The sequence below is a fragment of the Embiotoca jacksoni genome, unplaced genomic scaffold (genome assembly GCF_022577435.1).
Source record: "Embiotoca jacksoni isolate LCO1_2020_lvr unplaced genomic scaffold, fEmbJac1.0.p SCAF_23, whole genome shotgun sequence".
Classification (NCBI taxonomy): Eukaryota; Metazoa; Chordata; class Actinopteri; family Embiotocidae; genus Embiotoca; species Embiotoca jacksoni.
In genome coordinates, this window is record NW_027185374.1 from 4,581,664 (window position 1) to 4,595,207 (window position 13,544).

A 13,544-nucleotide genomic window follows, 5' to 3' on the forward strand; every position below is an offset into this window, starting at 1 on the left:
AGTCCATCAGTCCTGCTACTTGTGTAATGTTGTAAATAAATCGAATGATAAACGCCAGCATCAAACACTCAGCTCATCTCAGAGATCTGCTATGTTGGCCACGTCCAGTCAACATCATCAAAAACAAACGGGACACAAACGGGAGAGCGGCTTTCATTGATTTCAAACGAAGCATGCTCTCAGCAAACTTGACAACCTAATGATTGCTGCAGAGTTTGCGGCAAGATGTTCCTGCCAAACGAAGATCCGAATGAACAGCACGATCACACCCAATCAGTCCAGACGACCATCAAACCCTTCAAAGCTTCAAACAAGGCATTAAATGGAAGGAACAAGGCTTCATGTGTAATGGCACATTTCATTGTTATGCTAAAACAAATGTCACCTGTGGCCAAACTTGTTCTATGCTGCATTTAAGAAAGAGAGAGGAGGATTGGGAGGATGTGAGAGAGGAGAATGAAAAGGCATGAGAGAGGGTTAATGTGTTAAAAAAAAAAAAAAACGACAGAAGGAGGTGACGAAAGGGAAAGTAATTAATTTTCTTCTCGAAGGTTGGCTTCTCGTGTGATTTAACAGTTCAGAGAGCGGCTGATTTCTGAGGGGAAAACTACAACCTGCCAAAGCATTGCTGCAGCAAAGACAGGCTGTATCACACACACACACTTACACACTTACACACTTACACACACACACACACACACACACACACACACACACACACACACACACACACACACACACACACACACACACACGCAGAAATTTCCTGACTGCAGTAGACAAGTCCAGATGAATAAAAGAAAAGTTTTTCTCATTTCAAAAATGTGTTCCTTCGAGCTGCTTTTACACACCAACAAACACCAAGCTGGCCTTGCTAGCAGCACCGGTTAGGGGTTCAATGTCTATCTGTCTCTTGGTTGGACCACCAGTTTGATCCTGACTAAAATATATCAACAACTATTTCATGAATAACCATGATAAATCCTACTGACTTTGTTGATCTCTTAGCTCGTCACGTCATATATGTGGTTTGGAGTGATTCGTCTCAATTGTTGGATTGGTGAAGTTTATACCAAATTAGATTGACTATATTAGTACTATAAATGAGAATTTTTACCATGCTGACTTTAACATTTATGTAGTGTCAAACAGCAGCATTTATGCAGATTCTTTAGCACAACAGATCCATGCAGAGTGCTGTAGTCGATTGCCTTATGAAGGGGGATGGAGCAATAAATGAGCAAAGCCTAAGCTCAGGACCCTCTGGAAATAGAGGTCATTTAGGAAACAGAAATGGAATCTTAACTACCTGTAAAAAGCTCTCGGTGCAATCTAAAGCTCTCAAATCCATCACTGAATGTAAACTGCAACCCAGAGCCTGTTCATCATTGTTATTGGCTTACTGCATTATGAATACTGAACACTTTCTAAGTATTGAAGCATTTTAGAAGAGTTACGGCCACATTTATTCATTATCTCTGAAAATGCAAGGGTATGCAAGACCTTGGGACTCCTTGATAATATTCTGATTACATGTTCTCTCTCAAATAACAAAAATGATAAATTGCCGATACACACAGACACGTCCGCATAAAAAACTCAAACAATACAAAAACAAACCTGCGTACCAAATATCCTTTCACCCGCCTGCATACACAGACACGCACACATCAAAACTCACCTACAGTCGACCACAAATTAAATCACTGCCAATTACTATGTGGCTGTGAGGCTTTTATTTTCTTAACAAGGAAGGATGGCAATTAATTATGGCTAGTGATTAAAATCAACATTTCCTTTGTGGTGTTGTACAAAGAACATGGTGCAGGAGGGCATAAAGAGATGGGAGGGGGGAGGAGACTGTCAGCCAACACCATAACAACACAACATATATAACAGCAAAGAGCTGACAGTTGGATTGGACATATGCTCCTGCATTTAAAAAGTCATTTCAAATTTAAATCTATACTGTAAGCACTTAATGGTTGCAAACATAATTATTCAACCTTTCTCAGTCAGGGTTTATGCATTAAATGTTTTCTGCTGATCTACATTTTTCATACATCACATTTGTATGTGTTTATTAACTTAAATTGAGAATAGACATATGTACTGTAATCTTTGAGTTGCAGGAATATTTGGTAATACATCCATGATTATTCCACCTCTATCTGATACCTATCTAATACGGCTGCTGTCTTTTAATCACTTACTTATCTGTGAGGCTATGAAATGGTTGCAAAATGAATAATAATAATAATAATAATAATAATAATAATAATAATAATAATAATAATAAAGGGTTTAGGAAATCTATAACAACGCTGAATTACCTTCAGCTGTGATACGAGGGGAAATCAAAAAGTTCTGATACTGTTCCTGGCCGGTACAGAGCATAGCAGTGAGATGAGCATGAAGCATGAGAAAGCTATAACTTTTGTAAGTAAATATTCCAAGTTGTGTCGCTGAATCAAAATCAGCACCCGAGTTACTCACATTTTTATAAGCAGTGCTCCTAAGCGGTGTGCATGGGTCTTTTATAAGAGTAATAAAGCAAGAGCATTAGGAATGGCTTTTACATTGTGTTTATATACTATACTGTAACATAAGTGGCAATCATTACTTCGTTCAGCTAACTAGTGCTGTAGAAGTCATGCATTACGTTTAAGGCCAAGGGAGACATTACAAACTAACTGCTTTAGCCTGTGGTGTTACAGGTTATTAAAACAATAAGCAATCATCATAACCACATCCACTATGTAGTGTTTCCCTACTGTGTGTGGAAAAAGTCAGCTGGAAACAGCAACCAACTCAGGGTTTCAGCAGACTGAAGTGTATTTAGCTAGTTAGCTATGGTTAGTAAAAACAGTTGGCATATTAGTCTACAACAACAATGGTCACCGGCTGAAAAAAGAAGCCTGCTCTTGAGAGGTTAGTGAGTAGTCAATACTAATATGATTACATTCATGTTATTATTATGTTTATGTATATTATTTCTGTTTCTTGGACTATTTGATTCCATCTAAGTCAAAGGGTGGTGAAAAAAAAAGAAAAAAAAGAAGACATGAAAGACTAAATAAAAGAAGTTTAATTGTATGGCTCATGGGTACGTGTAAATACTTTCTACTACAGATAAGGTATGGACATATAAGCCCATGAAAGATACAAGTGTAGAATCAAGTGGACACACACGGGCAAACACATTATTTTGTGTGAGCACAATGATTCGTGTAAACCAGTTGCAGCCACTGATTCTGAGAGGTCAGCAAACAATATGATACGCTGTAAAAAAAATAATACTGTGCGACAGAGGGGAGCGCATGCACACAGGCATGAAAGCAAATACACAAACAAAAAGCTGCTACTTCTCTCTGCCTGTAATTTCAACCATCAAAACCTGCTGGCACAGGAAACAGTGCTGTTAAATTATGCCAGCCACATGCTACATGCTCACCCTTTGTGACTGGAAGTAGCCATGCTTTTAGCAAAATGATACACAGGGACACAGAAAGTGAGATGAAACCATGGAAATGAAATAAACAGACAGGGGGGGAGGCTGAAGTAAATGAAACATGACAACTAGTAGTTACCAGCAGTTGCTTTATTGCTCTCTAACAACCTTTCACTTTTCAGCACAGGACAAAGTGAAAAACTGGATGCAGGGGCTTGTGTCGGTCTTAGTGTGTGTGTGTAAATGGTGATCCTGTGAAATGGGCATTTCCCAACTGCGCTGACTTGTCCATGAAATCTTAAAACACACTGTAGCTTTAGTCAGTATTATGGGGTCAACATGGGGTGTTTGGTCCATGGGCCTTACCTCTTTGCACACACACACACACACACACACACACACACACACACACACACACACACACACACACACACACACACACACACACACACACACAAACACTTTGTTTTCTAACACCACTGCAAAATAGTGATTACAAGATATTTCAATCTCTACAACTGCACTGTTTTTATAACACTGACGACAATTACAGAGTGTGTTGTAGTTTGCCCAAAACAGCTTCTGCAATCAGACATCTCTCCACTGATTAAAAACTGCAGAAAGAGTCGAACCCTGCTATCAGCATGTGATAATAAAACAGGGGGAGGGAAGTGAGGAAGAGTGTGAGAGAGAGATGGGAGCAAATCGATAGGCAGGGTGGAAAACTGTCAGAAGGGACATGGGTGAAAACACACACACACACACACACACACACACACACACACACACACACACACACACACACACACACACAGAGAGAGAGAGAGAGAGAGAGAGAGAGAGAGAGAGAGAGAGAGAGAGATGAAAGTGGAGTCATCTATTCCTCCTGAGACTTACTAGCATGAGACTGCCTTCACTCTATTTAGAAAAGGACACACACACACACATCAAAACATAATAAAGTCCCTACAAACAGACACACAGGTTTGCACACACAATCAAACACAATCATCTGAATGCCCTGAAACACAGCTTCAATAAACTCCTGTGGAATAATTTCCTCCATATGTCTTTCCTTAAGGAATAAACTCTCAACTAAATAAATATTGCGACATCAAAGCGCTCTGCTGGAGTCTTTTCAATTTGAACTGCTTTCAACACACAGGTGACACTTGAAGGTAATACCATGGATAATTTTAGACACATGCAGGATGAATGACGAATGCCCTGCCATACACTAAAACTTCGAGTAAACATTATGCATGGGCATCCAGTGAACGGAGCTCCAAACCAGGTTTTCAGATATTTTTATTTCTACACAATAAGCATGTTTCCCACCAACAGCTAACAGCTAATATGTGCATTTTTACAGTCCAAGGGGAGCCAGAGTTCTTTCTAATGTCGTCATTTTATTTCATCTTGTTATTATTGATGCTTTGCCATTACATCCATGTGACGCAAATCCAAAGTAACTTATTGTTGGCTGAGAGAAACAAACTGTATATTGTATTTACTTTGTGGCCACTTGATTGAGTACACATGAAGCTAATACAAATAAATACAACAGCTTGAGTTATAAATTCTATCTTTAACACAGCTTATCATTTGATTGGCTGTCAGAGCGGTATTAATCTAACTTCTATTACTGAGGTCATAATTAGGGATTGTGTTAACCCCAGCAACAAACCGTAACATTACTATCAAACAAACTGTATATTGTATTTACTTTGTGGCCACTTGATTGAGTACACTTGAAGCTAATACAAATAAATACAACAGCTTGAGTTATAAATTCTATCTTTAACACAGCTTATCATTTGATTGGCTGTCAGAGCGGTATTAATCTAACTTCTATTACTGAGGTCATAATTAGGGATTGTGTTAACCCCAGCAACAAACCGTAACATTACTATCAAACAAACTGTATATTGTATTTACTTTGTGGCCACTTGATTGAGTACACTTGAAGCTAATACAAATAAATACAACAGCTTGAGTTATAAATTCTATCTTTAACACAGCTTATCATTTGATTGGCTGTCAGAGCGGTATTAATCTAACTTCTATTACTGAGGTCATAATTAGGGATTGTGTTAACCCCAGCAACAAACCATAGCATTACCATCTTCTGTTTTCAGGTCTGCACACCAAGACAGAAATAGAAATGCTGTCACTATTGTTACTGCAAAAATTGTTATTGCAGTACCGATATGCATCGAATTTTAGGAATTCAAGCTGGTGTGTTTTGTGCCTTTTGCTCAGTTAGATGTGGTGGATCAGTGGTGCAATGTCAGCTTTGACTTGTCAGATAGCTACTGTCAGTCAAATTTCAGCCTACAAAATGGAACCATAAAAATCAGTACAAGGATGCCTTTCCTTCCATTGACAAACACGGCATTTGTCCATTTCGGACATTTCATTAAGGATTTCTTTTAATGTCAACACCTGCCTTAAAAGCAGAGTAGGATCCCATAATGCAACATGGCTGTTCAAGGTCAAGCTCCCACAGAAATGTACTGGGTAATTACCACCCCCGTGCAAGGTGGTGAGCGACATTTATTACGGTTTGTGATCACTGTTGTTTAAACTGCATCTTTTGGAACACATAAAGCACTGTCACTGGTAAATTGTGTCTAAAAGCCTTTTATGGCTGTCATGATCTTGGAGGAATGCTTGGTGAATGAACCTGTTGGAGATAGTGGGTCTCAAGGCTTGATCAACAATGTTGTACTGGCATAGCAAAGAAAACAACATATTATTGTGGTCTATGGCAGTGACAAAAGCCGGAAAAAAATTGTGCAATGGCTCTTAATATACTACACAATTAGTCATCACTCAACAAAAATATCAATATAACATAACATTGTTTTTTTTCATTTCCATTTCACATTAGTTGAAGTAAAAGGTCTAAGAATTCTGTGATCACAGTTCTAAGACTGCTCCTGTTGCACGTGAACGGTTCGCAGCATCTTGATGTGCACGGAGCAGGAAGAAGCTATGATCTTCGTGAGGAAGTATTCCAAGTTTTGTCACCTGATCAAAAGCAGCATCTGAGTTACACGTGTTTTTGTGAGTGCTGGTCCAAGCTCACAACAATTTCGCTATGGTCATGAGCAGAGAGCAAACATAACATTTTGTGTCAGCCTTGGGAAACCTGCTACGGTGACTCTTTAAATACTTTGCGAAAGCCTACGGCAATCAAGCAATGGGCCAGGCGAGGTGTTTTGAGAAACATTTACGTTTCAAGAGGGGCAGAATATCGCTGTCCAAAACCAAAAAAGGTGGACCATGAATTCGTTCCCCAGGGTCAGACTGTCAACACAGATTTTAACTTTGATGTTTTGATGTGTCTGAGGGGAAAACATCCAGTGGAAACAACCTGAACTGTGGTGCAGTGGCATTTCTAGTTTCAGGGTTCTCCAACATGACAACACGCCTACTCTCAGCGCATTACACAGAAACACACAACCGTCATTTCCCACCACTCCTACCTATCGGCTTTGACTCCCAGACACTTCTCTCTGTTCCCCCAAAATGTTCCACTAAATTTGATGTGAGCTGTCTGTACGAGTTTCAGGTGCATGGAGAAATTGCTGTGCAGCAGGACCAGCGCTCACAAAAATGTTTGCGATCAAGCGACAACATTTCTAACACTTACTCAGGAGGGTTATAGCTTTCTCCACTTTTTGATCCGCCCTCGTATTTCTCTCAAATTTTGTTCACAATTTTTTTCTGATTTGTATAAGACAGCACTTAACCTTTGCCAAGATAATCCATCCACATGACACGTTTCACACTAATATACACAATTAGTGATCTAATTTATTGCCAGTTAATCTGGTATTGATTGGACTCTCTATGCAACAATATTCAGCATCTCAGATAGTAAAATCACTTTGCAAATAGAAAGTGATGAAAATGTTTTGTTATAATCCTTAAAATGATTTCTTCAAGACAAGTTCTCATACAATTTTTGAATGAATTACATTCAAAACAGGCTGACGTATGGAATAACAGCACAAAGCTTTCAGAGAAACTAATGATTACACACATTTCTTTTAATTATTTGTTTACAGTTATTCGTTTCAACTTGAAGAGGGACTTCAAACATTTCCACCATCAAATTGCATGTGTTGTAGAGTGTTGCTAGCAGCTGACAGCTGTTTCATCTGAATGCATGTCATGAGGTTGAGAAAGTGTTTGATGGTTGTTTAATCAATCATTTAGTAGAGCGGTCTTGGAATACTTGTCGACTTGCTTGAGGTTTTTGAAGGGACAGTGGGGGTCCTACAACCACAGTCTCTATAAATACGATTTGCTTACGACTTATTTTTGACTACACAGACAGGGTTTTCCAGAGGTTGGTTATACTGGATTTAAACCACTTTCCCTGAATTCCTGTCCACCTTTACAAACACTAGAGTGAATTAAAACCCTGAGTGAAACAGACAGTGAGTATTACAAGGAGCCCAAGGCTATAGAGCATATCGAAGGCGTGAGGCAATTGTTTATATATTCATCTAATGACTACATTAATTACAATCAAAATGGTAACCTGTCAGAGTCTATCTGACGCAGCTGAGAAGATTACAGTCATAGATCAATCAGTATTACATATTGCACATATGCTTTGCTGTGATTAATCGAAACATGGTTTCAAAACAGAAAACACAAGTTATTTCTTGTTGGCAATTGTCAAAGACAAACAGCTGAATCACTCACAATCAGCAGGGGATGTGTGAGGAAAAAAAAAAATCCCACCACTTGTGAGACATAATCAGTGCTGCTGGTCAATCTCCACGTTGAAGTTTCTTTGAAGTTTAATAATTACCACTTAAACTTTTAACATCAATAGCTTTCATCAGAGGTTCATTTAAAAAAAAAAAAAGAAAGAGCACACAGTTACAGCTCAGCCTTCGTCTGCCTGAATAAAACTGCCTGAAGGCAGGGGAGAGTGAGAGTGAGTGTGCATTTTTAGCAGGCATAATGTTTATCATGAATTGTAATGAACAATAGTTCAATTTGACTTGTGACTGAGTTGTGTTTACAGATAAAAAAAAAAAAAAAAAGTCAAGAGATCACCACAGTGGAAAGGATTCATCCTCTTGGTAACATGAATATCTGGACCCAATTGCATGCCAATTCACTGAATAGTTGTCTACATTGTAAAGTTAAAAAGATAAATTTTGCAAGAGGAAAATTCAAGAGATCACCAAAGTCATTAGGGTACATCTTTGGGAACAATAAATTTAAAAATGGTGTGTCAATCCATCCTTTAGCTGTCAAGACCCTAAACTAAAATACCTTTCTAGTTCAAGGTGATGCTGGAGTAAAGTCATGGGTTCATCACAATTGTTCAAATAAATCCTATGGGAACCACTAATATTTGTACCATATTTCATGGCAATTCATCTAACGGTTGCTGAGTGGGCTGGCAGACCAACATTTCCATCAAATGTGGCAATCAGGCTACCAAGGCTTAAAACAGACCTTTGGCCTCACGTTGTACCACTCGATAATAGCCTCCTTCTGGAAAACTAAATGAGGCAAAAACCTTTCTACCACACTAATGTTACCAATGTAATTTGAAAGGATATTTAGATGACAACTCGAAGCATGCGAGAATGTTCAATCAGGCTTCCGGTATTGATCATTTCACAACAATCCGGTAATGGTATGGAACTGATATGAAATATTTAAGAAATGGGAACGGACACTCGTATTACCACTTTTCAAGGCAGAAAAGAAATGACTCGGTTACACAGGTCAACAGTAAACAACACACAAATACACACGTCATCAGTACAACTTCAAAATAAGCAAACAATCAAAATGCCCATTTACGCACCAGCTGTTATCTCACACTACACGCATGCAGACCGAGGACACATATCATGTCTTCACATCTGACAAGAGCTGACCCTGTGACTGACTTGCTGAAGTCCGTGGTGAGAAAATCATCACCTCCGCGTGCGACACTGTGCTAGACAGGTTAATGATCAGTGCTACCATCACTGTCTGTCTTGGCAGCACTCTCCCTCTCACTTGTCACATCTTATTACCACTGCCAATCATGATGGTGAGCACTATCAACTCCACCTTTCTATCAAATGAGCAGCACAAAGAAAGGATAGCATTTTTGATAAATATTTTAGGATGCTTCAGAGTAAACTTCATTTGATGGTTTTAGTTTGCTAAACTAAAATTGCTGTTACCTAACTCCTTGCTCAGCTGTTTTTTTTGGAGGTTTTAAAATACAGTAATGGTGTAAATTACTTTGTGTGAAATATTTTTCTTGTTGTTTTCCGTCCTGGATTCTATTATAACAGCACTTTTTGGTGAAAGGTGGATACCTGGCCTCCTCTTCCTCACTCCCAGCATTGTAACTTTTTTTGAGTATTTCATGAAGGCTCCCTCATTTACATGCGTACTGCCCCCAAAAAGGCAGAGCGCAGCAACTAAAAAAGCAGTAAAACAGTAAAATATGCAGATATTGCACTTTGACTTTAGATAAACTTTATGGAATACAAAGAAAAATGTAGTAACGCAAACAAAATATGTTCTTTGACCAATGAATGCTGCATTTGTAGTGCATTTAGTGTTGAAAAATAAACGTAATTTTGTTTTCTGTGTACGCGTCACATGAATTGAAGTTGTCTCTGCTTTTCTTTGTTTGTTTTATATATTTCTATGATATAATATTTTTTATTTGGTAAAGCTGACATCACAGTTTTAAATTCATAGTCGTCCACAATGACTTCAATTAGAACCACAGTTAAAAAAAAACACACAAAAAAAAACATGGTACACACTACCATGAGATGTAAATAGCTATGATAATATCTTGATTGTTATCGCCCCCCGCATAATTATAGATGGTTGCTAACACAAAACCATGAAAACGCAAAGGTATAACCTTTGATCAGATCTCACTGGGAGACTTTTAATCGAGAGAAACCACATCTATTTAAAAAAATATCTGCATCACGGCCAGCGCTGCACCTGGTAACCCAATCAAGGCAATGTGACTCATGAGACTGCTGGCCTTCAAAAGCAAAGCCTAATCAAAGAGGCATGGTTTCTTCCTGAATTTGTATGAGCTGTTAGTAAAACACATGTGAACTTTTGCCCCCATCAACAAAACTGCCTGATAATCTTCTCTGTGACTCGGCAATTATCTCAGTCCTTGACCTGAGAGGGAGAGGAGAGAAAGAGAAAGGAGAGGGGGGAGAACACGGGATGTGGGCATGTCAGTGTATCGGACTGGGAGTGCCAGTGGAGCCGTGGGATGCAAAGATCTCTGTGTCTGCCTTTACTGAGTGCGCTCTGAACGAGCTCATCAATATTCATTGACCTGCACTGGCTAATGTCCCCAGCGACGGGCAGAATAAAGTTGCAGAGGTCGCACACTTCACAAGGGGAGAGAGAGAGGCGGGCAGAGCGAGGGAGAAAATGAGCGATGCCGCGGAAGTGAGCGGGGATGATAAGAGACTGCAGGTTTCAGACAAAATGAGAGCAAAGAGAGGCAAACACCAAAAGGGCAAAGCCTCAGGGCCTGTAGGAGGTTAGGGAGCTTATTACGACTTGAAAGTGAAACACATAAAACATGCGGAGAAAACATAAGTGCAAAGATAAAGAAACGTCTTTGGAAAAACAAAAACACTCGTGCACACACACACACACACCTTTGTGTATGCAAAGTATGACATCACAAGATGAGCGCAATGACAAACAAAAACAGCTTTTCTAACCTGCTCCCTCTATTCATTATGCTTTTCCTTGCGCTCCCATCAGTCTGGGTTAGATCCACATTGTATAACACCTGCGTTAACATAATGACACACGCCTCGGGAGAGGAAGAGGAGTAAGATAAGAGACGAGGGAGCTGGGACGACAAAACACAAAAGGGGAGTGGTTGGAAAGCAAGAGTGGATCAGTGTTTGGAGGGAAGAACAAGCGTGTGGCTTAACACCATCTTGACACACACCTGCTTGACATGACGCCACGGTGGCATACATGAATACGAAGCACAGACATATCAGCTGCCTCTGCAGTATATTTCAATGTTAAATCCATTTGTGCCAAGGCTCCCAACTTCTCCTTAATCATGCATGCGTATAGGTGCTGATGAATATTCAAGATGTAAGGAAGAGATGACACCACATGATGCATGTATTACTGCACGTACAATCACATGGTTGGTCACACAAGCACAAATGCAATTAGTTAAGATGAGAAACGGTTAAATGTTTTTAATGTAAAATTTAAATTACATACAGTTTAAGTACAATTTCAATTTTAGGAGTGAGACGCTTGGATGCACTCATTCTCTCACACATAAGCTTAAACTAAATCATAAAGGCCGAGCGAAAGGAAAGCCTTTACCTGGTCCTACAAAGCAGCAAAGAACTTGCCAAAAAAGATAACGGGGCATCAGTGTCCACCCCCCAACCCCCACCTCCACCTCCCCTCACCCCCAACCCCACCCCATCTCAGATTTCTCTGTCTTTCTCCCTGCTTCTCATCTGCTGCCCACTCCTATCACTTCCATTGTCCTCAGGCTCTTTTTTCCTTATTTCTTCTCTTGTCTGTCTCCCTCTCCACATCCTGTCTTTGCTTGTTTATTTTATTGCAATGCCCCCTCCCTGGTGTTTTTTTTTTTTTTACTAAATCATCAGTGAAACCCACAGAGATGACAAAGTGTTGTGCTCCTCTCTCCTGGCTCGGAGTTAGAGACAGAGCACAAATAAAGTTTTTGTAAGGAGCCGAGGGGTATAGATAAAAGCTGTTAAAACAAGTGGAATTATAGCCAGAGCGTGGCTATCACAACAATGACCCCTGATCTGTTGCATTAGACTGCGGCCATGAGATAGCTTTCTCAACCCCATCACATTTATTATTTATCCGCTCGGAAAGAGACTCTGCTCTCTCTCTGTTCTTGTATAACCCTCTCCCTCTAGTCCAGGCTCATTCACTTTCATCAGACAAATCTTTCTCAGCTCACCTGCCCGGCTTACCCTCTCCTCATGGCCCTCACCTCTGCAAAGCTCTGTAATTTTTTGCACAAAATCCCTCGTTGTCCCGAGAAGTTAACTGCCACATCTCAACTTTTTACCTCTGCATCAAGAACCAATTCCTCTCATCTGACAATACATGATAATGTGTGTGTGTGCACACACCAGAGGGGCTTAAAGCCAACGATCAGCGTCAGCAAAACACAGTGTTCTGTCAACCAACGACAATCCCACTTGTGTTTCTGTTTGTATTTCTATCAAATCAAACAAATATTGTGGTTACAACAACAACAAAAGTATGCCATCCATCTGTGCAGTTTTATTTTGTCTTCTTTCAAGTCTTTCATAGCAAGAAAGGCTTATCTTCACACTTCAAACGGTGGCCTTAATATTTAACTACACAGCAGCTGCAGTGGGGTGTCTTGCAATATGGCAGGAGACGCATACATGCATGAACATACGTATGTGATTACACACGTATTGACAAATGCATGCACACTCTTGAGAATGCACATCAAATACTCGTAGTTTGTTTAATACCTCATAAGAAATTGCACATGAAAAGCTATTCCAATGCAATGCATCGGTTGGTCTGTCCATGTATGCATGCAGGCATTCGTTTCATCATATCAGTCTCAATATGAATGAATGGCCAAAGTGGGATTCACAAATGTTTTTCAGGATTTATCTATAAATTACTTTCTCAGTGAATAATAATAACAATATTCATCTTTATCTTGTATATATATGTACACATACATATATATATATATATGTGTGTGTGTGTGTGTGTGTGTGTGTGTGTGTGTGTGTGTGTGTGTGTGTGTGTGTGTAAAAAAAAAAATTGAAAAAAGTAAGGTTCACAAATGTATTTCTGATGCACATAAACAATATTTATTGTTTTGAACATGTAATAGAAATCCTGTATATATATCCTAGTATTTGTAACTTTCTAAAAAAATCTTTTTTGGATATAGTTACATTCATATACAAACTGCTTGTCATTTATAAACTTCCCTGCATTTGTGTGTTTTTATTTTTTTGGGACTCCCCTGCAGTGCTGTGATTCACAAATGCAC

At 39.4% G+C, this 13,544-nt stretch overlaps 1 protein-coding gene across 1 annotated transcript in view; it reads right to left on the bottom strand.

Annotated features, from left to right (window-relative positions):
* nbas (NBAS subunit of NRZ tethering complex) overlaps nucleotides 1-13,544 on the bottom strand; it is a 151,888-nt gene that overhangs the window by 18,944 nt on the left and 119,400 nt on the right. The window lies entirely within an intron of this gene.